Genomic DNA, 27,427 nt, shown 5'->3' with positions numbered 1-27,427 from the left:
CATCTAGGTTGCTTCCATGTCCTGGCTATTATAAACAGTGCTGCGATGAACATTGGGGTACAAGTGTCTCTTTCCCTTCTGGTTTCCTCAGTGTGTATGCCCAGCAGTGGGATTGCTGGATCATAAGGCAGTTCTATTTCCAGTTTTTTAAGGAATCTCCACACTGTTCTCCATAGTGGCTGTACTAGTTTGCATTGTGTGTTCTTAGGGATTTCCTGTATAAACAATGGCATCATTTACAAATAGGGACAATTTTATTTGTTCCTTTCTGATTTGCACACTTAATTGACTTTTATTATTGCAGTGGTTAGGACTCCCAGCACTATGTTGAAGAGGAGTGATGAGAGCAGACATCTTTGCCTTTTACCCATTCTTGAAAGAAAGTGAAAGTGAAGTCACTCAGTTGAGTCCAACTCTTTGCGACCCCATGGACTGTAGCCTACCACACTCCTCTGTCCATGGGATTTTCCAAGCAACAGGGAAAAAATTCAGTCTTTCACTGAATTAAATATATTACCTGTAGGGTTTTTTGCAGGTATTCTTTATTAAGTTGAAGGATTCTGTTTCAGTCCTACTTTGCTGAGAGTTCGAATGGGTATTGAATTAGGAAACGTTTTTATGATAATTACTATGTGCTATGCACAGTTCATAATTAAATCTTATGGTTAACTCATTAAATTCTCATAAAAATCTTATGAGTTAGGAACTGTCAATAGCATCTTCTTTTCAAAGATAAGAAAAGTGAGGCACGGGAAGGGCAAATAAATGAAACAAGTTAAAACAGCTAGTAAGCAGCAAAGTCAGAATTCAGACCAAGCTAATTTCAGAATCTATGCTCTCAGTCAATGCCATATGCTAATTTTGGACAATTTACATTAGCTTTGGGGACTTAGGTTTCTTCGTTTGTAAAATGGAGGTGATGAATTCTAACTGAGAAGATTCGGTGAAATAGTACCTGTGCTTGACATATGGTAAAAATGCTCAATGGATGTCAGCTATGTCAGTTACTGTACACTACACTACAATATTGTAAAGTAATTAGCTTCCAATTAAAATAAATAAATAAATTTTTTTTAAAAGAAAGAAATAGAGTAAACCTTTCTGGCTAAGCTGGAAAATGGTTCAACTCATTCTAATTTAAGACTGTAGAACATAAGTGATTAGAGACAGAGGAACTTGAGATCGCCCCTCCCCGACCACTCTCACAGTGAAGCTTTATATTATATTTATACCCTGTATAGAATCTCTAGGACTGGAAGTCACCTTAAAAATCCCAGGATATACAAAGAAAAGATATAGGAAGTACTTCATGAGAAGTGTAATATCATGGGCATTTATTAAACTCTCTTGTGCAAGGCAGGGTCAGTAAGAAAAGATATTCAGAATTTTCCTTTCTTAATCTTCACACAAGTAGTTGTTATTTTGGTAGGAATTGGACCCTGTACTGAACAGGCTGCATTTGTCTGTCGTTATGTTTTTTTCCCCAATTTATTTTCAGGTGTGTATCAGTTACTGCTTTTTTCTTTTTTTTGATCTGGTAATTTTTTTATTATTGTTTTCAATGTTACCTATAAAGTACAATTCTTCAGAGAGTTTTCATCTATGACTAAACTCCTCTGCAGTCTTTTATTTTAATTTATTTGTTTTTTTAACTGAAGGATAATTGCTTTACAGAATTTTGTTGTTTTCTGTCAAAACTCAACTAAACTCAGGAAGAAAGTGAGGAAAAAAGTTTGAATGCTTTTAGCAAATCCCAGGTGTGTGTTCAGTGCTCCTGAAGGGCATTAACAGGCATGCTGAGTGAGCAGAGTATTTCAATCAAAATACACAGTGAGCACTCAGAGTATAGCAGGAAAAGAGAAAAAAAGCATAATGTGAATACAGATCCTTTGATTCCAAGGGTACTGTCAACTCAGACAGCAGCTTAGACACCTGAGTTCCCGCGATGCTCTTCCCATCATAGCCATAAACAGCTTTTTGGACCTCTTTTGGCTGCCGTCTTTTTCCAGCCAGGAAGCTTTTCTTCTGTTTTATGCTACCACCACCTGCTGTCCTGTTCCTACCACACAGAACTCTTCTCCCCTTCTCCAGACAAGAACTAATCTGACTGCAAAGCCCACGATAGAAACGTCTTTCACTGAGTTTAAGCAATGACACAACTTTTTGAGGCTTCATTTTAAAAGCACAGACTCTGAAAAATAGAAGTGTCTTGTTTTAAATGCTGGTAAATAAAGTACTTTTCCTTTCGGCATGTGATGATGAAGGGGTGAATGCATGATTTTCTCCATGGCAAGAGGAAACAATGGCATGGGTGAGCCTTGGATTTATTTCTATTTAACAGATAGTGTTTAGCATGTCAGGCACTGTTTTAAGTGCTTTGCCAGAAGAAGTCTTGCGATCCTTATAATAACCTACAAGAGGTCAAATACCATGCTCAAGGTCACTGTAGTGGATTATATTAGTGTTTAAAATATTAGGTGCTCCTCCCTGTTGGCATCAATCTGAGCTATGTTACTTGTGGTGCCTTCCTTTCTCCATTTACATTCAGGTTGGCCATGTAACTTGCATGGTCCTATGACATATGAACAGAAGTAAAATGTTCTGAACAAAAGCCTTCAAGTCAGCTCAGAGCTCACCGTGTTCATTTTCCTCTTTATCCATAAGCCCAACAGTGCTTGAGAGAAGGGACACTCTTTCATATGGGATTCGAGAATGAAGACAGGTGGAACAGAACAAGCTGACCCACACAGTACCCATAACATGACCAAGAACTAAACCTTTGTGATTGCAAACCACCCAAACCCTTGGGTTATTTGTTCATATGTTTGTCTTCTTTGCATGCGTGCATGTATGCGTGCTAAATCTCTTCAGTCGTGTCTGACTCTTTGCAACCCCATGGACTATAGCCCACCAGGCTCCTCTGTCCATCAGATTCTCCAGGCAAAAATAATGAAGTGGGTTACCATGCCCTCCTGCAGGGGATCCTCCCAACCCAGAAATCAAATCCGTGTTTGAGAGAAGGGACACTCTTTCATATGGGATTTGAGAATGAAGACAGGTGGAACAGAAATGGAGCTGAACCACACAGTACAAACTCCCTCATGCCAGGCAGGCGGGTTCTTTACCACTAGTGCCATGCTCATCTTTAGCAGTGTAACATACAGCTACCAGATCTCACTGGCATTTAGTAATAAACATTTATTTCTTGCTTTCAAGTTGTCGGGTCAATGGGGCCGCCTGCTCCATGTGTCTCACTGAAGGGCCCAAGATGGAGGACCACCAGCTATTAGTAGCTTGTTCTTCTCACACAGTGGCAGAATCCCAAGAGAGCAAATCCAACTGCTCGAGCATATTTTATTTTATTTTTTATTTTAATTGGAATCTAATTACTTTACAATATTGTAGTGGTTTTGCCATACATTGACATGAATCCACCATGGGTGTACATGTGTCCCGCATCCTGAACCCCCCTCCCCATCCCATCCCTCGGGGTCATCCCAGTGCTCCAGCCCTGAATGCCCTGCCTCATGCATCGAACCTGCACTAGCGATCGATTTCACACATGGTAATATACATGTTTCAATGCCATTCTCTCAAATCATCCCACCCTCGCCTTCTCCCACAGAGTCCAAAAGTCTGTTCTTTACATCTGTGTCTCTTTTGCTGTCTTGCATATAGGGTCATCATTACCATCTTTCTAAATTCCATATATATGCATTAGTATACTGTACTGGTGTTTTTTTTTCTGGCTTACTTCGCTCTGCATAATAGGCTCCAGTTTCACCCACCTCATTAGAACTGATTCAAATGCATTCTTTTTAATAGCTGAGTAATATTCCATTGTGTATATGTACCACAGCTTTCTTATCCATTTGTCTGCCAATGGACATCTGGGTTGTCAAGCATATTTTAAACTGTGAAGTGGCATCATGTCCTCTAACATCTTATTGGATAAAGCAAGTCACATGACCAAGGCCAAAATCAAGACGTGGGGGGAATATAATCTGCTCTCCATAATGAAATGACAAGGGTATGAGTGTATACCACTACTGATGTAATGAAGAAGTGGGACCAACTCTTAAGTCTAACATGGTTACTAATTCATGATTTAGCTAAGGTGAATGAGAGTGTCCAAAGCTGAAATTCAAATCCAGGCAGTCTGGCTTTATGTTTATTTAAAATTTTTTGAGATATCATTCAGATTCCATACAATTCACCCTTTCAAAGTGTACAATTCACTGCTTTTTGGTGTATTCACAATGTTATGCACCTATCACCACTATTTAATTCCAGAACATTTTAATCACCCCCAAAGAAACAGCATACCTTTAGCAATCACTTTCCATTGCTTCCTACTTCCAGCCCCTTGAAAACACTAATACTTGTTCTGCCTCTATGGATGTGCCTTTTCTAGAGTGTTCATATAAATAAAATCATACAATACATGGTTTATTGTGTCTGCTTTCTTTTACTTAGCATGATGTTTTTAATGTACTTCCTTCCATGCTGAAGAATGTATCACTACTTAATTCTTTTTTATGGCTGATTACTATTCCATTTTATGTATTGATCACATTTTGTTTATCTGATCATCAGGAAGATGGACTTTTTGGTTGTTTACATTTCTGTTTTTTTCAGAATATAACTAAGAAAAAATTGCTAGGTCATATGGTAGGATAGCTAAATGTGTTGCTGCTGCTGCTAAGTCGCTTCAGTCGTGTCCGACTCTGTGCGACCCCACAGACGGCAGCCCACCAGGCTCCCCCATCCCTGGGATTCTCCATGCAAGAACACTGGAGTGGGTTGCCATTTCCTTCTCCAATGCATGAAACTGAAAAGTGAAAGTGAAGTCACTCAGTTGTGTCCGACTCTTCGCAACCCCATGGACTGCAGCCTACCAGGCTCCTCTGCCCATGGGATTTTCCAGGCAAGAGTACTGGAGTGGGGTGCCATCACCTTCTCTGATCTAATGTGTTAGCATACAAATATTCATAATATTCCCTTATAATCTTTTTTATTTTGTGAAGTCAATAGTAATGTATCCTGTTTTATTCCTGATTTTAGGAATTTGAACCTTCTCACTTTTTTTCTTGGCCAATATGGCTAAAGATTTGTCAATTTTGTTGATCTTTTCAAAGAATCAGTTTTCTGTTTTGTTGTTTTTCTCTATTGTTTTTCTGTTTTCTATTTTATTTACTCTAATCTCTATTATTGCCTTCCTTCTGCTTATTTTGATTTTAGTTTGATCTTTTTTACAGTTTCTTAGGGTGGAAGTTTAAGCTAGTGATTTTGAGGTTTTTTTTTTTTTTTTTTTTTTTTAGTATAGGTATTGTTGTCCAGTCATCCAGTCGTGTCTGACTCTTTGTTACCCCGTGGAAAGCAGCATGCCAGGCCTCCCTGTGCCTCACCATCTTCCAAAGTTTACCCAAGTTCATGTCCGTTGCATTGGTGATGCCATCCAGCCATCTCATCCTCTGATGCCCTGTTCTCCTTCTGCCCTCAGTCTTTCCCAGCATGATGAACTTTTCCAATGAGTTTGTATCAGATGACCAAAATATTGGTAATATAGGTATTACAGCTGTAAATTTCCTTCTTAGCACTGTTATCACTGCATCCCATAAATTTTGATATATTGTGATTCATTTTCACTCATCTCAAAATATTTTCTAATCTTCCTTGAAATTTTTTCTTTGACCTGTTGGTTATTTAGAACTGTGTTTTTAATTTCTACATATTTGTTATTGATTTTTTATTTTATTCCATTTTAGTCAGAGTACATTTTACGATTTTAATTCTTTTAAGTTTATTGTTTTATGGCCTAACCTCTGGTTTATCCTAAAAAATCCTCCATGTGCACTTGAAAAGGATTTCTGTTTGGCCACTGTTGCATGAAGTGCTCTGTAGACCTGTGTTTATTCTAGTTTGTGTATAGTGCTGCTCAAGTCTTATATTTCCATTTTTATCTCCTGTCTGGTAGTTCTATTCATTATTGAATATGGGTATTGAAGTCTCCAAGTATTATTATTGAATTGTATTTTTGTTGGTTAACACTTTTTCTATCTGATTTTAAAAGACAGCTGTACAAAGTAATAAATTGTAAGTGTAAATTGATGGACACACAATAGATAAACTTTTAATTTGTATGACAGTAACATCACAAAACCCACTCCAGTGTTCTAGCCTGGAGAATCCCAGGGACGGAGGAGCCTGTTAGGCTGCCATCTATGGGGTCACACAGAGTCGGACATGACTGAAGCAACTTAGCAGCAGCAGCAGCAGCAGCAACATCACAAAAAAAAGGAAGGAGGAAAGAAGATATGAGGATCAAAGTTTTGTTTGATGTAATATTGAAATTTAATTGGTATTAATCTAAACTAGATTGTTATGGTAAAATGTTAATTGCAATTCCCAGGGAAATCACTAAGAAGATAACTCAAAAATTACCATAAGGTAAATGACACAGGTGTTAAAATAGTAGATGAGAAAATATTTAACATAAAAGAAAGCACTGATGGGGGAATAAATAAACAAAATAAAATGAAAACACATAGACAACAAATATCAAAATGGAAAATGAATGTTATCACCAATTACCCTAAATGTAAATCAATTAAACACTCCAAAGAAAAGATTTACAGATTTGGTACAAAATACATGATATAATTATATGTTGTTTATAAGAGACATACTTTAGATTTAAAGACACAAGTTGGCTGAAAGTAAAAAAATAGAAAAAGACACACCATGAAAGCATTAACTAAGAAAGAACTGGAATGGCTACTATCAATAATATGAGACAAAATAGACTTTAAGTTAAAAAATTGTTAGGAGAGACAAAAAGGATATTTTATAATGCTAAAAGTGTTCATCTTTCCCAAAAAACACCTATAAACATATATATACTTAACAAGAGAGATCCAAAAGACATGAGACAATTTTATTTTATTTTCTAATAGACTATTTTCAAAGCAGTTTTAGGTTCACAGCAAAATTAAGCAGAAGAGACAAAGTTTCCATATACTACCTGTACAACCTCTCTGACTATTAACATCAACAAACTTCTATTGACACATTATTATCATCCAAAGTTCATAGTTTATGTCAGGGCTCACTCTTGTATATTCTACAAATATGTAACGATATGTATCCACCATAATAAAATTGTACAGAATATTTTCATTGCCATAAAAAATCTCCTGTGCTTTACCCATTTATCCCCCCTCCCTCCCACCGAACCCCTGACAACCATTGATATTTTTGCAGTCTCCATAGTTTTGCGTTTTTAAGATGTCATATAGTTGAAATCATACAGCATGTAGACTTTCCAGATTGGTTTTTTCCACTTAATAATATGCATTTAAAGTTGTTCCTTGTCCTTTCATGCCTTGACAGCTCATTTCTTTTTAGCACTGAATAATATTGCATTGCACAGTTTAATTATTTACTTATTGAAGGACTCCTTCATTACTTCCAAGTTTCAGCAATGATGAGTAAAGCTGCTATAAACATCCACGGGTAGGGTTTTGGTGTGGACCTAAGTTTTCAACTCCTTTGGGTAAATACCAAGGAGGTGATTGCTATATCATGTTGTAAAAGAATATTAAGTTTTATAACCTCCAAATCAACCAAACTGTCTTCCAAAATTGTTGTCCCATTTTATATTCCCACCAGCAATGAATGAATGTTCCGGTTGTTCTGCCTCCTTTGCAGCATTTGGTGTTGCAATATTCTGGATTTTGGCCACTCTGCTAAGTATACAATGGTATCTCGTTGTTTTAATTTGCATTTCCCTAATGACCTAATTCTCTAATGTTGAGCATATTTCCAGATGCTTATTTGCCATCTGTTGGTGTGATGTCTCTTCGGATCTTTTATCCATGTTTTCAATTGAATTGTTCATTTTCTTATTGTTGAATTTTTAGAGTTCTTTGTAGCTCTGTTCAGTTTTTCTTTATTCTTCTCTCTTTGTGCTCCTCAGACTGAATAATTTCAGTTGACTTATGTTCCCTGGTTCTTCTGCTTAATCAAATTTGCTGATGACTTCTTCTGGTGACTTTATCATTACAGTTATTCTGCTTTTCACCTCTAGAATTTCCATTTGATTTGCTTTTTATCATTTATGTCCCTTTATTGATATTTAGGGAGACATTTTTCTCACACCTTATTTAGTCCTTTAGACATGGTTGCCTCTAGTTCTTAAATATATATAAAATGGCTGATGTTCAGTCATTGTCTAGTAAACACTATATCCGAACTTTCTCAAACACAGTTTCTCTTCCTTATATTTTCTCCTGTGTATGGACCATAATTTCTTGTGTTTTTTTTGTTTTGTTTTTTGCATGCCTCATAATTTTTTGTTGCAAAATGAGCATTTTAAACAATATAATGTGGCAACTCTGGAAATCAGATTCTTTCCCTTCCCAGAGTTTGTTGTTGTAGTATGTCTATTTAGTGACTTTTCTGAATGAATTCTCTGAAGTCTATGTTCTTTTCTGTGTGTGGTCACTGAAGTATCTGCATCACTAGAGAGGAGTCTTATTAAAATGCTCCTTCCCTAACCTCAAGTTCTACCACACAGTTCACACAATTTACCCCATACAATTCAGCCACACTGATCTGTGCTTAAGAGGGGAAGATTAGCAATGCATACTGCTTAAGAAAAAAGGCTTGAAATCAGGCTGCCTGGGTTTAAAGTCTTGTTCTGGCACTTGCTAGCTGGTATCTGCTTCAATAATGATTAATAATGATACAGTGAAAGTTAGGTGCTTAAAATAGTGCCTGGCACAGTACAAGTGACATAGTCAATAAACAGTAGCTATTATTTTTAAGATACTTGATGTACTGCCTACACTTTTCTTTCCCTAGGACTTCTTGTGGCTGGCCTCTTGTCATTTGAGTCTTTGTTCAAATGTTACCTCCTTAGAGAAACTCTCCTGACTACTCAATGCATGAAACTTTCTTCCATCATTCTATATTATATTACTCTGCTTTATTTTCTTCAGAGCATGTGTCACTCTGCAATTATTCTATTTATTTATTACTTCTTTATTATGTGCCTGTTCACTGCACACACACCCCCCCAAATACAAGCTACAGGAGAACAGGGACCATGTCTGCTTTTGGTTACTTGTCAGTGGATTCTCAGAGCCTGAGCAGTTCTTGATGCACCATGGTGACTCAATATATATTTGATGCACGCATTTCCTTTGTACAACCTTCACAGACAGAAATAATAAGTTATAAAAAGGAAGTTGAAGACCTAAATCAACAGAGCAACATACCGTATTCACAGATAAGAAGACATGGTATCATAAAGATAAGAACTCCTTCTCCCAAATAATCTAGAATTTAAATAGATTCCAAACATGGGTTTTTCATAGCACTCAATAAGCTAATCTACAATCCATATGTAAGAATAACTGATCAAAAATAGTCAAGATAATTTTGAAAAAGAATGAGGAGAAAGTTGGAGAAGGATAGAACTGCAAGGAGAAATAGAGAAACCTATAATGATGTTTAGAGATTTCAATAATCTTCCCTCAATAACTGATATAAAAAGTAAAGAGAAAAGCAGCAAAGATACAGTAGTTTAGAAAAACACTATGAACTATCTTGACCTAAATGACATTACTATACTCTACCCAAGAACAGCAGAATGCACATTCTTTTCACGTGACATGGAACATTTACCAACATATATCACATTCTAGGCCATGAAACAAGTGGCAGTAATTTTTTTTATGAAATGCAAGATTCTTTAAATTCTATAGTACTTTACAGTTTTCAAAAGTTGAACACATATGTCTCATATAATCCCATAATAACACTTGTTTTTCTTGTTTTTAGTTTTTAAAAAAAAATTTTTAAAGGTTACTTTCCATCTACAGTTATTACAAAATGTTGCCTGTATTCCTCGTGTTGTACAATGTATCTTTGAACCTATCTTACACCCAATAGTTTGTACCTCCTTCTCCTCCACCCCTATGTTGCCCCTGCCCCGTTCCCACTCCCCACTGGTAACCGCTAGTTTGTTCTCTGTATCAGTGAGTCTGCTTCTTTTTTATTTTATTCACTAGTTTGTTGTACTTTTTAGATTCCATATGTGAGCAATATCATAAAGTATTTGTCTTTCTCTGTCTGACTTATCTCACTTAGCATAATGCCCATAAGATCCATCCATGTTGCTGCAAAAAACAAAACTTCGTTCTTTTTATGGCTGAGCAGTATTCCATTGTATATATATACCACATCTTCCTTATCCATTCATCTGTTGATGGACACTTATGTTGCTTCCACACCTTGGCAATTATAAACAACACTGCTATGAACAATGGGGTACATGTATCTTTTCAAATGAGTGTTTTTGGTTTGTTTAGGATATACAAGAGAAATTGCTGGGTCATATGGTCGTTCTATTTTTAGTTTTTTGAGAAATTACCATACTGTTTTCCACAGTGGCTGCTCCGATTTACATTCCCTCCTATAGCGTAGGAAGGTTCCCTTTTCTCCACATCCTCAGCAACATTTGTCATTTGTGTTCTTTATGATGATAGCCATTCTGACCAGTATGAAGTGATATCTCATTGTGGTTTTGATCGACAGTCTGTTCCTTGACTTAGTGGAATTAAAATGGAACCTATGTCACAGAAAGTTAACTGGAAAATTCCCAAATATTTGGAAACTAAAACAAAGCCAAAACCCTCACACTTCTGGATATCCCATGGGTCACAGAAAGTAATCCAAAGAAATATTAAAATTTTTTACACTGAATAAAAATGAAAATGCAATAAAACAGAATTTATGGGATGTCACTTAAAGCAGTACTTGCAGTGAAATGTATGGAATGAAACATCTACATTAGAAAAGGAAGACAATGAATGACCTCAATTTGCACCTTAAGAAGATTTAAAAAAGAAATGCAAAGAAAACCCAAAGTAGAAGAAAGCAGAAGTCAATGAAATAGGAAGTAGAAAAACAATAGAGAAAATCAATAAAACCAAACACCGGTTCACTGATAAGTTCAATAAAACTGATAAATTGATTTCTATATAGACTGATCAGGAAGAAGGAAAACACCCTACAAATTACCAATGTTAAGAGTGAGAGAGGGGACATCATACAAGTGGTATCCTGGAACCCAAGGTGGAAGTTTCAAGGTAAGAGGAAGCAATCAAGGTGCCAAATGCTGCTGCTAGGTCAAGAAATAATGAGGATGCAAAACCGCTCTTGGTCGAATTCCCTTGTGACCTTGGTAAAAGCAATTTTGGCAGAGTAGTAGGGACAAAAGTCAGTGAATCAGGTTCAAAACACAGTGAAAGAAGAATTAAAATTCATAAGTATAGACAACTCTTTTGAGGAATTTTGCTGTAGAAGGGAGCAGAGAAGTGGAACAGTATATAGAAGAGGAAGTAGGGTCAGGAAAGAGTATCCTTTTTTAAGATAGGAGAAATAAAAAAAAAAAAAGATAGGAGAAATAACAACATGATTGTATGGTAACAGGAACGATCCATTAGAGAGAGAAATTTTAATGATGCAGAAGATAGAGGGAAGAATTGTTAAGCTTGTGTCTTTGAGTATGCAAGAAGAGAACTACTGTATACTAGAGGCTGTCTCCTCCTTAGCCAGTAGCACAATGGCTCATCCAGAATATCTGGAGAGAAGGACAATTCCAGGGGTACAGAAGCTCCAGGTAGATATATGTGCACATGGTACTGGCAACTTGTGGATGATCTTTGCTGATCTCTTCTATTTTCTCAAGGAAATAGGAAACAAGATCATTAGCTGAGAATGAGGATGGGAGAGGAGGTACTAGCGACTTGAGAGGTACTAGAGGAGGCACTAGAGAAATGAAAATGTCTAAAACCCCTTTCAATTCTGACATTCTGTGATCTTGAAGCACAAGATAAAATACAAAAGAGCCTTCACTTTTTGCCCCCTTGTAGGGAGCAGCAAGTTCTTTCTGTATAAGAACCATGGTAAAAAACTGCATGAGATTGTATGTGATATCAAAAAAAATTAGAAATAACCTAAATATCCATTAGATGTTTGAAAGGTTAACTAAGTGATGACTTGCCCACATTATGGAATAGTAGGCAGCAGATTAATAGAATAAAGTAGTTCTGTACTAGTTGACACAGAAAGATCCCCAAGGTTTGTAAAGAGATGGAGCAGACGTCCTTTTGCTTCTCATTGCTAGTCTCTTCCTTCCTTCCTTAAAAAGTCCTCAGCTTTGAATCTTATCATCAGGCTAAACCCTTCATCACCTCTATTGTTGCTATTGTTCACAAATCTCCAAGTTTTGCTGACATAAAGTGAACATACTTCTATAGTTAAATGCAAACACTATCAAGCAGGTATTTGATCATTTTGTTTCCTTTGCAACCAAAAAAAGCTCCAGAGGCAAGCTAAAGAAAGAAGTCATATTCTGTGGTAATTGTTGCTGATATGCAAAGTCACATCTCTCAATCCTTATTTTTGAGATACTGTACTAAAAAAGAATTAAGGCAGGAACCCAAGAGAGCAGGTAATGGAAACCATAAAGGAAGCACTCTTTTCACAGGAAAGTTCTCTATTATGGGGTATTAAAAGATGTTCTGTCTTATTGGATAAATTTACCTGAAGTAGTAAAACATTATTTAATGAGAAAAGCACTGATCATGTGAAGCTAATGTTTTTATTATTTTATTTACTTTCCCCCCAATATTCCTAGGTCAATTATAGTTTATGCTTCTGTCTTTCCTACAATTTAAAAGCATAAAGACAATAAATAACTTTGAGGATGGAAAATTATTTGTAAGCACTGAAAAACTATGGATGAAAATGTGATGATGTGAACAACGAAGAAAAAGGAAGAAGAAAGTGGAGGTGAAGGAAGAGGAAGCACAGAAAGAGGACAAAGAGGATGAAGAAGCAATGGTAAGCACCCTCTCTGCCTTAGAGAGAGGGTTTCCCTGGTGGCTCAGTGGTTAAGAATCTGCCTGCAATGCAGGAGACACAAGAGATGTGAGTTTGATCCCTGGGTGGGGAAGATCCCCTGGAAAAGGAAATGGTAATCCACTCCAATATTCTTGCCTGGGAAGTCCCATGGAGAGAGGAGCCTGGCTGGGCTACAGTCCATGGGGTCGTAAGAGTCAGACACAACTTAGTGACTACTGCCTTAGAAAAAGACATCAACTGCAGAATCAGGGTAGTGATACTGCCAAGTAGACTTCTGGAGTAGATTTGCTTACTTTCTTTTATAAGCTTACAGTTTCTGTTTACACTGTGGAAGCTTTTTGAAGAATATGATACCACTTCTAGCTTGTAAATTCCTTGAGGGCACAGGCCATGTCTTATAGATCTTTGTATCTCACATAGCATCTAGACAATTACTAGCCATGGTGGAGGTTCTCAATAAATACCTGTGGAAGGAATGACTGCAGAAGCCAAGAGATATTAAGTATTTTTTAAAGAAGTAAAATAAACAGTTTAATAAAATTTAAAATGCACTTTCCAAATATTATTTAGGTTAATTATAAACCCATACATTTCAAAGTAAATCTACTCTGTATTTTGCCAAATAATTTCTATTTTATTTCTGTATTAGTTTTTAATTATTTCAATATGCAATGAAATCTTTACCACTCATGAAAACTTTTTTTAAAATATGTTTTCCTAACTTTTCATTTTGGAAATTTTAAAACTACAACAAATTTTAAAGAATATAGCCTTCACCTAAATTCACCAGTTGTTAATACTTTGCCAAATTTATTTTATAGAGCTATTAGATAGCAAAAAAAAGTGGCTCCTTTTGGAACCACTTCAATAATACAAAGAATGTTGAAGCTTCTTTGTACAAAGTAGAAGGGTATTTCATCAACTCTGATAATGAAGTAAAACCTCAAACATTTCTAAGACTTTCAGACCTCGATGAAAGAGGCACCAGACCTATTTTATTTCACAATTTTAAATCAAACTGAGACATGTATAATTAAAACAGTTCTTTTTTGACATTCACCAAAATCATGGATATACTTTCAAATTAAAATGTGGATTTTTGGTCACAAATAGTTCTGAATTTTGAATATTTTTTTTTTGAATTTTGAATTTTGAATAATTTTAACTAATAGGTGTAACATATATATTTGTCTTTTAATTGGTGATATATATTTACTTTGATTTTTAGAAGATAAATATATGATTTAGCACAGAACCTGGCACAAAAGCATTCCATGTTCTCTTTCATCTCCTGTGTTATAGAGGTGAGTTAAATTTGTAAATCTAGAATTAAGTATGGTATTTATACACTGCATGTCAAGATTGAATTGTAGGCTAGGTAATAAACATTTCAAACCACAATATATATATCCTGGGAATTAACCATACATTCAAACTCCTTTCTTGTAATGCAGTTATCTTTGCTTACAATGGATTTCCAGCTTTCTTTTTTCAATAACGTAAGATAAAAATTTAGAAATTCATGATTTGTTTCAGTTGAATTTTGGTGCCCTGATTTTTCATATGCAAATTAGGATAACTTATTATTATATGTCATATATATGTTTTAAAGAATAAAAATATTTGTTTAGCTCTTCCACAGTTCACAAGGTCTTTTCACTAACATTACCTCATTCATTCTTCACAATGTTCCTATGAACAAACTAAGGATGTAGAGAGATCTGGAAATGTTTCACCCCATGAACAAATCAAAGACAGACATTTCTTAGAAGGGTACATTCAGTAAGGTGGAAATTCCTCACAGATGCTAAATTCCACCTTGAGGAAGAGGAGTCATATTTATATTGCTTCCTGGGCAGAACTAAAACTGGTATGTGAAAAATAATACTGCCAACAAAGGTCTGTCTAGTCAAACCTATGGTTTTTCCAGTAGTCATGTATGGATGTGAGAGTTGAACTATAAAGAAAGCTGAGCACCAAAGAATTGATGCTTTTGAACTGTGGAGTTGGAGAAGACTCTTTAGAGTCCCTTGGACTGCAAGGAGATCCAATCAGTCCATCCTAAAGGAAATCAGTCCTGAATATTCCTTGGAAGAACTGATGCTGAAGCTCAAACTCCAATACTTTGGCCACCTGATGCGAAGAACTGACTCACTGGAAAAGACCCTGATGCTGGGAAAGATTGAAGGTAGGAGAAGAAGGGGACGACAGAGGATGAGATGATTAGATGGCAGCACCAACTCAATGGCCATGAGTTTAAGTAAGCTCCTGGAGTTGGTGAAGGACAGGGAGGCCTGGCGTGCAGCAGTCCATGGGGTCGCAAAGAATCAGACATGACTGAGCAACTGAACTGAACTGAATATAAAAATAAGAAATACAAATAAAACAATAATAAAGATCAATTTTAACATACTGATGTAGCAGATACTTATAATTAGCACTTTACATACATTCTTTCATTTAATAATGAAAAATATAATATTATACCCATTTTACAGATGAGGACACTGGAGCTTTGAAAGGTTAGGTAACTTGCCTAAGATCATACAGATAATCAATGGTGGGGTAGGACTCTGAATATGTATCTGACTCCAGAGCCAGTGATCTCATCTTCCATGCTATACTATCTTCTCTTTATTCCATACTGCCTATACATCAGAAATGGAGTTACCTGGGGGACCCATTCTAGAATGTCTTAGGGGTGACCTGAGAACTCTCAATGGTGTTAACCACTGATACTTGTCTTGCAAACTGGCTCTGAGTTAGGTATTGGTTCATATTGAACACTAGGACTGAGTGGGGAGAACCTGGGGCATTCTGAGCATTCTGGACATAAAGCATTGACATTTGTTCCAGAAAAGAATAAGAGGTAATGGCTGAATAGTTCCTAGAGGTCAGGAAGGCAAGATGGCACCCAGAATCCACATGGGTAAAGAGCAGGGAAGAAGCTAAGTACCACCATCCATCTAGTTGCTCAATAGAAACCTATCAATCATGTCTGATTTATTCCTCTCTTTTCCATCTAACCTGCCCAAGTCTGGCACCATCAATATGTCACATAAGTGCTATCTCCAACATATTTACTAAATCCCTCCATCCCTCTCCATGGGAAGAAGCTAAGTACCACATCCATCTAGTTGCTCAATAGAAACCTATCAATCATGTCTGATTTATTCCTCTCTTTTCCACCTAACCTTCCCAAGTCTGGCACCACCAGTATGTCGCATAAGTGCTATCTCCAACATATTTACTAAATCCTTCCATTCCTCTCCATCACCACCATCCTAGTTGCAATCTCCCTCATCTCCCACCTGAATAACTGTAGTAGCCTCTAGCTGATCTGGCTGACTTCGACTTTTATTCCTACAGTCTGTCCTCAACAAGAAGCCAGAGTGATCTTGTGAAAATGTAAACCAGATCATGTCACTCCTCTGCTCAAAACAGTTCAGGGGTTCCCCTCCTGTCAAGGATAAAGATAAATTCCTTCCTGAGACCTACACAATCCTCACAGGGATTGGCCCCAATTTGTCCCCCCGACCAGCCTCCTCACACCCCACACTCACCCTTGCTTTCTCCATGCCCTACAATACTTTGGCCACCTGACACGAAGAACTGACTTATTGGAAAAGACACTGATGCTGGGAAGGATTGAAGGCAGGAGGAGAAGGGGACAACAGAGGATGAGATGGTTAGACGGCATCACCAAGGTGATGCACATGAGTTTGAGTAAACTCTGGGAGTTGGTGATGGACAGGGAAGCCTGGTGTGCTGCAGTCCATGGGGTCTCAAAGAGTCGACTGAACTGAACTGAACTGAACTGAGGCAAGGTAGTGGAGTGGTTAAGAGTCTGGGCTCTGGAGTCAGTCTGCCTCAACTTGAATTCTGGCTTGTACTTAGTAGCTCTGTGACTTTGGGCAATTTATATAAGGTTTCCATACCTCAATTTCTCCCCTCCATAAAATGAAAATAATAATAGTACCTAGCTCATAGATACTTGGAGAAGGAAATGGCAACCCATTCCAGTATTCTTGCCTGGAGAATTCCATGGACAGAGGAGCCTGGTGGGCTACAGTCCATGGGGTCACAAAGAGACATGACTGAGTGACTAACACTTTCATGCTGTCATAGATACTAACTCACTAAGCAGCCCAAAATGTCGATAGTGGGGGGGGGGAAGGAAATAGGTTTCATTGGAGGAATGTATCAGGAGGAATGGAATTTCTCTAAGTGCCACTTTTTGTTTTCCCCTCATGACAAACTAATCTGAACATTAAATGTAAAACATGCCTTTTGCTAACTCACTTTTGCTAACAACACAGGTCAAAATCAGCTAACTCTTTTGACAGTTATCATTCTTCAAATAGAATAAAGCACAAAGTTGAACTACAGAACTGACCACCCATGTTTTTGTTCACCAACATATTCTTTGCTCCTTTCATTCCCATTAATCCACGGTGGTGGATAGGGTTCAAAAATCTGTCTGAGCTCACAACTCTGGGCCAGTCCTGACCTCTTGCTGCCATCTTACAGAAATAGCTTCTCCAATGGCCTCGAACCCTGTGGTCCTAGTTACATGAATGGTAGCTTCCATTTTGATTAAAATTCTTTAGCCACAGTCATATTTCCTTTCGTCTTTGTGGTGAACCCTGTGAATAAATGAATGCGTCAGCACACACAAGACCAAGGAGATGGGACTCTGACATTGTGAGCTATTCACAAAGTTTTTCCATAATTGTGAATTCAGGGCACAGTTTTGATGCCCAGAAACAAATGGTTTGCAAAAAAACTCATCTTAGCACTCTTTTTCCCAAAAGGTTGATGATAACTATTGCTTTGTTAAACTTTATGAATTACATTTCAAAAGAGAAAATACCATGCTAATCCACTTTCTATTGATGAGAGCAAGATTAACTGTTGCCTCAAACTCATGTCCCTCCCACAATGACTAACAAAGTATTTGTATGTGTTGCCCAGGGATCCACCCGCTCATTAAAAAGACCCATGTTGCAAATACCAATCTGGAAACCTTCTATTGGCTTCTAGAACAAATACAAATAAGCAGATTATGTCGTTTATCCCCTCTTTGTATCTGTAGTTAGATGTATGGAATAGAATGTGATGACATAGATTTTAAGGAAATAGTAGCAGACAGAAATTTTGCTGCTGAGGAAAATACTTGTTTTTAAGAAATACCAGCACCAATAAAAAGATCTGCCAGGGGCTTGGAGTGGGGCAGAATGGGGAGTCATGATTTACTGGGTACAAGGTTTTATTTGGGGTTGATGAACATTTTTTTTGTTGGTTGGTTTGGTTTGGGTAGCATTTTCTGTTTTTTTTTTTTTTTTTTTAAGTAGGTATTTTTGTATGATTGGATTAGGATTGAATTTCATAGTGAAAATAAGTTAATTAAAAAAAAGACTTAGCATCTTAACCATTTTAAAGTGTACAGTTCAGGTGTAGTAAGTACATTTACGTCATTGTGTGACCATCATCACGGTCTTCAATGAACCTGTTTTATAACTTGGTAGCCGTGGTAGCTGTACAGCATTGCGAATGTACTAAATATCACTGAATTGTTCAAGTGTAAATGGTTAATTTTGTTATGTAAATTGCACCTCTACTTTTTACAATGTATACATGTGGGTATTGAAATATTTTGAAATATAGTGGTTACATAACACATTCAACTTGGCGTTCACAGGGTTAACCTGCATCTCCATCACCATAAAATGCCTCCTTCGTGTTTGCATACTTAAGTATTTATACATATTACAATTTTCTCCTCATTTTTGATAAAACAGGATTTAAGTTAATAAAGGTAACCAAATTACCAGAAAATATAAACCGAGAATATTAAAAATATGTCATTGAATTTTAAATTATTGGTGAACCTACCTACTGAGAATGAAAGCTGTATCCTGAATGTTTGTCAGTTCCAGTTCTTCAGCTCTGTAATGAACAGCAGTAGGCCTGTCACTCACTGAGACCAAGATGATTTTTTCCCACTACCTTGCATCTCTATTTCAGCTGAAAGAAAAAGAGAAAAATTATGAAATATGGTGACCTTTCTATTTATTGCAGATCACTTTAGACAGTCGCTTTAGACAACTGGCTTTGTGTCCAGGTGTCTTGTTTATCTCTTCCTGTGTTACAGGCAATAACCTGACTATTCTGAAGTCCTCGTCTGCAAAACCAGGTGGGAAACTTACACACCATTACTACATGCCTCCAGAGCCCCTTCTGAAAAAGCCTTCAACAGAAACAGATAAATTCCGCCCCCGCCCCCCTACCTTTTCTTCCAAGGCCAACATAACTTATGGCAGACAGATCAGACAAAAATTCATTTACAGTTGTTTGGCTGAATCCCCCGTCCCTCCCCTAAAGGCCAATATATTTCCTGGGGTGTTTGGTATTTCCAGAGAGGTCCCTAAGTTGAGAGACAGAAGTAAATTGTTTTATATACGCGTAAGACTCGGAGTCAGAAAAGTAGAAAGAAGCAACTCAGCAGGCCAGTGCTAAGACCTTGGCAAGGGAAGACACAGATGTGCGCGCGCAGACAGCGTCTAAGGCACAGTGCCTTCCCTCAGGCTGGTTTTTTTCTATTCCCTCTTTTCTGCCCGGGGTACACGCGTTGGGGGAGGGGACCAGAGGCAAAGTTCGCAGGGTTTGCATGCTTTCCGCAGCAACCCCGGCGAAGAGGGCCGGCCTTCCCCTCCCCTTCTCCTCCCTTCATCCCTGGAACGGCCCCCTGCATCTCCCCCCACCCCCCACAACTGTATCCTCCACCCTCCCCCAAATCGGATTGATGCCACCGTCGAGTTAGTTCCTAGGACGAAGTCATCTTGCTCTCAAGGGTGAGCCCGTGCACGCGGGGGCACTGGAAGGGTAGCGGGGGCAGTAATGACACCTCGCACCGAGCAAAACCGACGATTATCAGATTGTGTTTAATTTTTAATGAATCCTCAAGAGGCAGAAGACCCTTTTCGTTTCCCCTGGACCCTCTCCTTTCCGGGGGCCTCTCTTGCCCGAGCGGACCGTCTCCACCTCGAAGGCGAGCCAGGAGTCCCCAGATAACTATTTAGTATAAACAAACCGTGAGGCTTTAATGGAATTACCTCAGCCTGCTAGTAAATAATTTATAGTAGGCAGTAAATAAAATATGGTTCTATGTCTTTAAAAGAGTTGTCAAGTGGAAAACACCCACCAGAGGGATGTAAACCCCGAAGATTGCCACGCTTAAAGACGCCGGTTGGGATGGGGAACCGGGGAAAAGACAACATGATTTTCGACCCTGAACGAAGGCGTTGGTGCCACGGGAGCCGGAGCTGGCGGCTCTGGGGGAAGGTTCCCGCGGGCAGGAGGGAAGAGACACGACGCCTTTTTCACTGAGCTAAGAGGCAAATGATTAAAATGCAAAGGAAGGAGGCTGCACTTTCAGAATAATAACTTCCATTTGAAAGCCTGGTCGCTTTCAAATTCGTTATCACCCTCAATCCTCGCCACTACCCTTCCAGAAAGACCAGGCGGGACCCTGATTCCCATTTTGCGGATGGGTTAAAAAAAAAAAAAAAGGCTCGGAGGCTAAGGGCCGGCCTCCAGGTCTGCCTGCTGGGGACTAATAAGTGGACGCGGGAGTCCCTGGAGCAGTTGTTCTTCCCCGCGGTACCCCCAGGCTGGTACCCCCCGCACCACCACACACACTCAGGCTACCCGCCCAGCACACTTGCCCGGTTTTACCATACTTCAGCCTCTCTTCTGTTTTCGGTGACCTGAGGACCCTCTAAATAAATTTTCTGCCCCCTCCCCTTCTCCATATCACTCCCGCTGGAAGGCGCATCCCCAATTCGGAGAGGAGGATAGATTTATGAGCATCTCCTCAAGGTTACCCCCAAGACAACCTTGACCATGAAACCAGAATCTTGAACACTTGACCTAAATTTCCAAGGGCATCTGTTTCCGTCTGTAATTGTCACCAGGCTTCATTTGAAATTCGATCCTGTGTCACTAATGGTATTAACAGGAGCTGAGGTCCAACCTTCCAACGGGGAGACTGTTGCATATGATTTTACTTCCAAACGAAAGTAAATCAGTTTCTATAAACCTACAGCAACCCCCTCCCCGAGTACAATAAAACTGTTGTCGCAATCAATAAATCTCTGGTTTGGGGCAATGAAAATTAGATAACTGTTCTCTCTCTCCCTCCGTCTCTTCTCTTCCCCCCATCCCCATAAGACAAAGCCACTATTCAAAGAACGGGGCGTCTTGTTAACCATTTCTGAAGTCCCTCGCTGTACCCGGCGCCTTTCAGACATGCACCTCTCAGTCATCGGAGAAAACCAGACGTTTAATTATGGTGACTTTTGTTCGATCATTACGGATAATAAAGGCAACCTTTTCGCTAGATACAATTATAACGCAAGCTGCTCCAACACCTGCACGGATCGCATTTGTCTCCAGCTTGATTTCTCTCTCCTCCTCTAAACTGCCTTTGAATTTCTCCTTCTCTTCTGACCAGAAGATTTAATGTGTTGCAAGAGATAGATTTCACGAAAACGCGTTGTCCCTTCTGTAGCTACATCTGCTCCGACCTATTAAGAAAAGTAAGACATTTTGATACTAATTGCAAATAAATTGTGATGTGTTCACCGAGTAATTGATTTAATGAAGTTCATATGAAACTCCTGAGATTGGCCAAGTGAAAGGCCCCCTGGTGCGTCTATTGTGTAGGAAAAGGAAGGTTGCTTTTTCGTTTTCTTTCTTTCTTAAAAAAAAAAAAAAAACACACATATATATGTAAGTGGCGTGGCGGGTGGAGGGGGTGGTGAGGAGGGGGTGGGCACAGATGTTACCTCCGCAGTCGACGCTGTGGCGGGAAGGAGCCTCCGGGATCACGCCTCCCGCCCGCCCGCCCGCCCGCCGAGCCCCGAGTCCGGCCAAACGAAGCGCAGGCGGCCGCGCCCTGACCGGCCCCGGGAGCCCGGGACGCGCCGTTCAGTGTCAGGCACGGCCGCCAGCGTCCTCGGAGTTGCCGAGATCGCACAGGCTATTGCGGCTCGATTCTGTTCCCCCTCTTCCCGAAGTCTCGACGCCGGCCTCTAAGCCATTTTCCCGGCCCAAAGGCCAGAGGCCAGGAGGCTGAGCGAGAAGAGGGGCGGGGGGGGGGGGGGCAGGAGGCTCCCCGCTCGGCCCTGGCCCCCAGGCCGCAGCCTGGGAGAGAGCTGCGGTGGCGAGTACATGCCACCTCCTGCGGCCCGTGGGGTGGGGGTGGGGGTTCCGGAGTAGGGGGCGGGGCCCGGGCCCATCCCGCAGCCGAGAATCTGGACAACGAAGGCTCTTTCGGCGCTCATGCCGGCTTTCCTTTTCAAGCCTTTCTAACCAAATTGGCAAGTTAAGGAGCTGAGGCTGGCGGGGTGCGGAAAGGGAATCAGAATTTTCTGAGCACCTGCTGAGCCACAGTTAGTTCCTTCTATCCCAGCAGAGGGTATCATTGCTCCCCCTTAACAGATGCAGACACTGAGGCCAGAAGGACCCTTGGCAGCGACTTGCCAATACTTGTCCTGGCTACTCCTTGCCCAGCCCGGCTCTTCGGGAAGAAGGCAAGTTCGAGAAAAACCTTGCCCAGTTTGCCCTCAGAGTCCTCCAAAAACGTTCTGCTCGGTAACTCAGGCTGGAGGGCATGGGGGCCAGGGCAGAACCGGCCGCCGTGCCCGGCGCATGCCTCCGAGTTGGCTGCACACATTCGGCGGCTGGAGTTTGCAATTTTTGTTTCGTTTTGTTTTCGAGAAAGAGGAACTCGTCTGAATAATCAAGGCCTGAGCTGAGCTAGCGGCTGGCTCCAAGTTCCTCGGAGTAGCCCGACTGATGAACTTTCCGCGAGTTGCTTCCTCCCGAGTCCGGGAGCCGCTCATCCGGATCCCCCGGCGCTCGGAGGCCTGGGTGAAGCTGGGCGTGGGGGGCGGGGTGCCGGCTCTGCCCCGCGGGCGTTAGCTGCCCGGACCCGCGAGCCCGGCTGTAGGGACGAGGAGTGGCCCTCCCAGCCCCTCCACCCACGTTGGGGCAGCTGCGCAAGGACTGGACCGCCCGCGGGGTACAGGCCGGTTCTCCTCGGAGGTGGCGGCGAGTTGAAAACCCGGGCGAACGCAAATGGTCACCGCTGGGGTCCGATCGCTGCTACGTTCTCTTCCCGAGGGGCCAGACCTGGCGCGAAACCCCGCGGAGGAACCCGTCCCTTGCTTTCCCCTTGGACATTTCCAACTGGGTTAGCGTCCCAACGCCCGGCCCCGAGCGCCCGAGCAGCAAGCGGGACCCGCCTTGGGCCGGGCCGCCAGAAGCGCCACCTTGTCCCCGGGTGGAACTGGGCCCCAAGTGCCCAGCCTGCTCCTTCTGGGGAAGCTCGCTCCCCACGCTTTTGTCCGGGTCCGCCGCTCGCAGGCCCACCCTTTCGGGGGCTCTCTGCCGGCCCCGACCGAAGTACCTCTCCTTTTGTCTCGGCGGAGCCCTTTCCTCGTTATTTTTTTTTTTTTTTTTCCGGGACGCAGAAGGAAGGGGCCGGGGTTGGGGGGGGGGCGCCCTCGCCCCGGTACGGGGAGCCCCAGCTAGCCGCCCCTGCCGCAGGCTCATCATTTCTGGGACCCTAGAGGGTCTGTCCGGACGTCTGAAGCCCCCTCTCCCATGAGTGGGTGAACTGGGAGCAACTTTCTTCAGCCCAAGGTCACAAGCACACTTTCTGGGGCCGCGAATCCCCTGCCTGCCCCTCTGCCCCCATCGGCTTCGGTACAAACGCCGGCCCAGAGACTGGGGTGTCGAGGATGGGGCTGGGAAGTCGGGGGGCCTGGGCCGCAAGGGTTTTCGGGACTGTGGAGGGAGGCGCCGGTTGGGCGGGGGAAGAAAAGTTAGATTTGAGAGGTTTGGCTGGCCAGGATTGTTTCGGAATGACCTTTTCTCCCCAGTAAGTGGGCACCAGCAGCTGACAATCGCGCACGAGGGGCGTGCAGTCTTTGTGCACATTTTTCACATTCCTGGGGCCAGGACAAGATTGACAGGGGCCTTGAAGGTACGGGAGTCGCGGCATCCCGCTTAGTTGGACGTTGCAGCCTGTGCGCCCCAGGACAAGGCTGCACCCCCAGTCCAGGAGGCCCACTCCCCTCCCCCCCCTCCGGCTGCAGCGCCCCCTAAGGCCCGGAGGTGGGAGCCGGCAGGCCCTGGGGAGCCCCCGGGCCGGGGGCTGGGTCCGGTTGGGGGGCGGGAAGCCGGGTGCTCGCGGGTCCCGCCTGAGAAGCGGTCACCCGCGGGGGCTTGGCATCTGAAAGTGCGATTTGGGTAGCTGGGAGTGGAGATTTACGATCCCGGAGGACAGAGCGTGAAAGAGGTATCATCATCAGTTCTGACTGAAAGAAAGAAAACATATCTTTAACAAAAAGACAGACCCTGGCCATTCACCCGCGTTGTTAGGACAACGTGAACTATCCTTGAAATGATTCGTTCCACTGCAAAGGAATTTACATTCAACAGTGAAAACTCTGCCTTTTTAAATTTATTCTAAAAGACTTTTCACTCCGGAGAATCGTATGTTCGGTCCTTCTATTTATTTTTCAGCATTCACGGTGCATTCGTATTAGATCAACAGAGAGAGCCGCACAATCCGCTCATTAAGCGGCCCAGCCCGGGGTTCCAGAGACCCAGCCCGGGGTTCCAGAGACCCAGAGCTACAGGTAGACCGGGCGGGGGAGACGGTGCCGGGGTTGAGGTCTAGGACCACGCTGGCGCCCTCCAGGCCCAGAGGATGCGGTGAGGGGCAGCGGGTCTGTGGAGTGGGGAGCGTGGCACCGAAAACCCTGACGCGAGCCCACAGCCAAACGCAGTGACGGGAGATCTCCACCTCTTGGTACAGCACCTGGCACACTTCACGGTTTGTCGCGAAGAAACTGGACCTGAAGTTCCCAGTGACACCCCCACAAAGCTGTTAAAAACTGATCGGCTTCGCCCAGCTTCGCCGGGCACAATTCAAGCCGATCTCCACAAATTGGGAAGACACACTCTCATCTCTTAGTAGCCTGGGATGTTTGCTCTCACACATATTCCCAGGGCCCACAAATTCACGCCCCACCCCAGTTCGCCACTGGTCGCCAGAGCCAGGAAACCTCTCATCAAAGAAACAAAAGTGGAAAGTTTAGGCGGGCCGCCTCCTGGGGGGTGGGGGTGAGCTGACCCCCTCTCTAACTGTCCCGGATCAGCTGGGATAAGCTTCCACCGCCTCCGGAAACGGGGCAGCCGCCACCAACTCTCAGCTTCACCACCAGCCCAGGACCCAGCACTCCCCATCCCACTCCAAACGTGCTCTTTTCTTCAGTCTAGGGCTAAGTTTTTCTCAACAGTAATGGGTGTTGCTAAACTTTTTCTTGATGATCTTTTCTAGCTTCTAATTAAATTGGAGAGAGAATTTGTGTTAGCCATTGTATTCAACAATTTGCCTATCATCTCCTAAGGTATCTTGAATCACCCCTACACACACACACACCCACACACCCACACACACTGAGGCCATACCTTGAATTATCGTCAACATGAATTCTAGCTGATGCTGAAGCTGAAACTCCAATATTTTGGCCACCTGATGCGAAGAACTGACTCACTGGAAAAGACCCTGATGCTGGGAAAGATTGAAGATGGGAAGAGAAGGGGACAACAGAGGGTGAGATGGTTGGATGGCATCACTGATGTGATGGACATGAGTTTGAGTAGGCTTGGGGAGTTGGTGATGGACAGGGAAGCCTGGCGTGCTGCAGTCCATGGGGTCTCAAAGAGTCGGACATGACTGAGGGACTGAACTGAACTGAACTGAATTCTAGCAATTGTCCTTTCTAACTGGATTTCCGGGTCTCCCTCACTTAGATTCAGAAGCAGTGGCCATGGGCTGCTTAGCTAGGAATTAAAGGTGGCTGACATTGGCCACTTGTAGCAAAGGTGTGAACTGGGTTGGCTCTGGGGAAGGCCCTAATTATTCTGTCTCTGCACAAGGCCTTCCGGGGGTTGAATAGGAAGTAGGGTTTTGTTCAGCATTCTTCCTCCTGGATTCTCTTGGATTTATTTCATCCTCTCGGACTGGTGGTTTCGTTTTGCTTCTTTTCCTGCCTCAACCTGAGGTTTATCCTGAACCATCCCTTGACCTCTCTCTCCCTCTCCTTCTAAAATTCTTTGAAACAGCTTTCCTGTCCTCTTATCCCTGAGTCTTCACGGAGAATCTAACTACAGTGAAGTCAGAATCCCAAGCAGAACTCAGGATATGCCAATCCCCCAGGTGGTTTGAGAGAATGTGCAGACAAACGAGAGATATAGACCTCAGTACTCTTGCCTGGAAAATCCCATGGACAGAGGAATGTAGTAGGCTACAGTCCATGGGGTTGCAGAGTCGGACACAACTGAGCGACTTCACTTCACTTCACTTCACCCTCCAACTAGATCTAAGCTTCGTCAATGAAGTCTGAGCAACTTCCATATGGGTTGGTGTTTGTTCCTCTGTGGTATCTACACTTCGATGCAGGTAGCAAATGCCTTCCAGTGTCAACCCTGCGCTTGCCTTGAAGGTGCCTCTCTTACTCTCAGGCAGGATGGAAGGGAGGAAGAAAGGAAGGGCGGGGGAAAGAAAGGAAAGGGGGAAAAAAGAAAGAAGAAAGGAAAGAAGGAAGGGAGAGTGGGAAAGGAGAGGCCCCTATGGAAAACAACTCTGGGAGAGTTCTGAGAGGCCTCCAGCTGAAAAGGCTTGAGTATGAGAGGCTCCCAAGGCAGCTTTGGTGGGGGGAGGGCAGGAGGAGGCGTGTGAGAAAAGTGACATGTCCTAAAGCACACCCCAGGAGAGCTGGAGATCTAGGAAGGACTCAAAATGTATTTCTAATTACTTTTCATGCTCCCAGGAAAGGGGCCCCTTTTAAGTTCTATTTTAAAAGCTTGTTATTGTGCTGAGTTACAGTCCACATGTTGAAAGCACTGTTTATACATGTGAACTTTTTGTATAGGGTGGAAGGACAGCAAATGGGAGAAATGTACTTTTCTGGCAGGATCTGTAGAAAATCAAAACTTGGCAGCCTCTTCAGTAATAGTTTTCTCATGATAAGAGCTGATTAGGAGTAACAAAACATTGATTTGACCAAAAATATGTGTGGATTCTTGATAAGAAATGAGGAAACCCTCATTCATGTCTTGTTTGTGTTTCTGTATCTCTCATGTAGCTGATGCTCCAAATGTGCAAGTGTGAATTATGCAGACATGAGTGCAGGACAGACATTCAGTCAGCAGAGGGCGCACTCGTCACTGTGAAACCCTATTGCCAGATTTGGAGGTGACAATGGTACCTAGGGGCTTCCCAGATGGCGCTAGTGGTAAAGAACCCGCCTGTCAATGCCGGAGACAAAAGAGATGAGGGTTCGATCCCTGGGCTGGGACGATCCCTGGAGAAGGAAATGGCAACCCACCTCGGTATTCTTGCCTGGAGTAT

This window comes from Bos grunniens, chromosome X, assembly GCF_055505025.1.
Source record: "Bos grunniens cultivar Pamir isolate PY7600 chromosome X, Bosgru_T2T1.0, whole genome shotgun sequence".
Classification (NCBI taxonomy): Eukaryota; Metazoa; Chordata; class Mammalia; order Artiodactyla; family Bovidae; genus Bos; species Bos grunniens.
The sequence above is the reverse complement of the archived record's forward strand: the minus strand, read 5'-3'. Positions refer to the sequence as shown.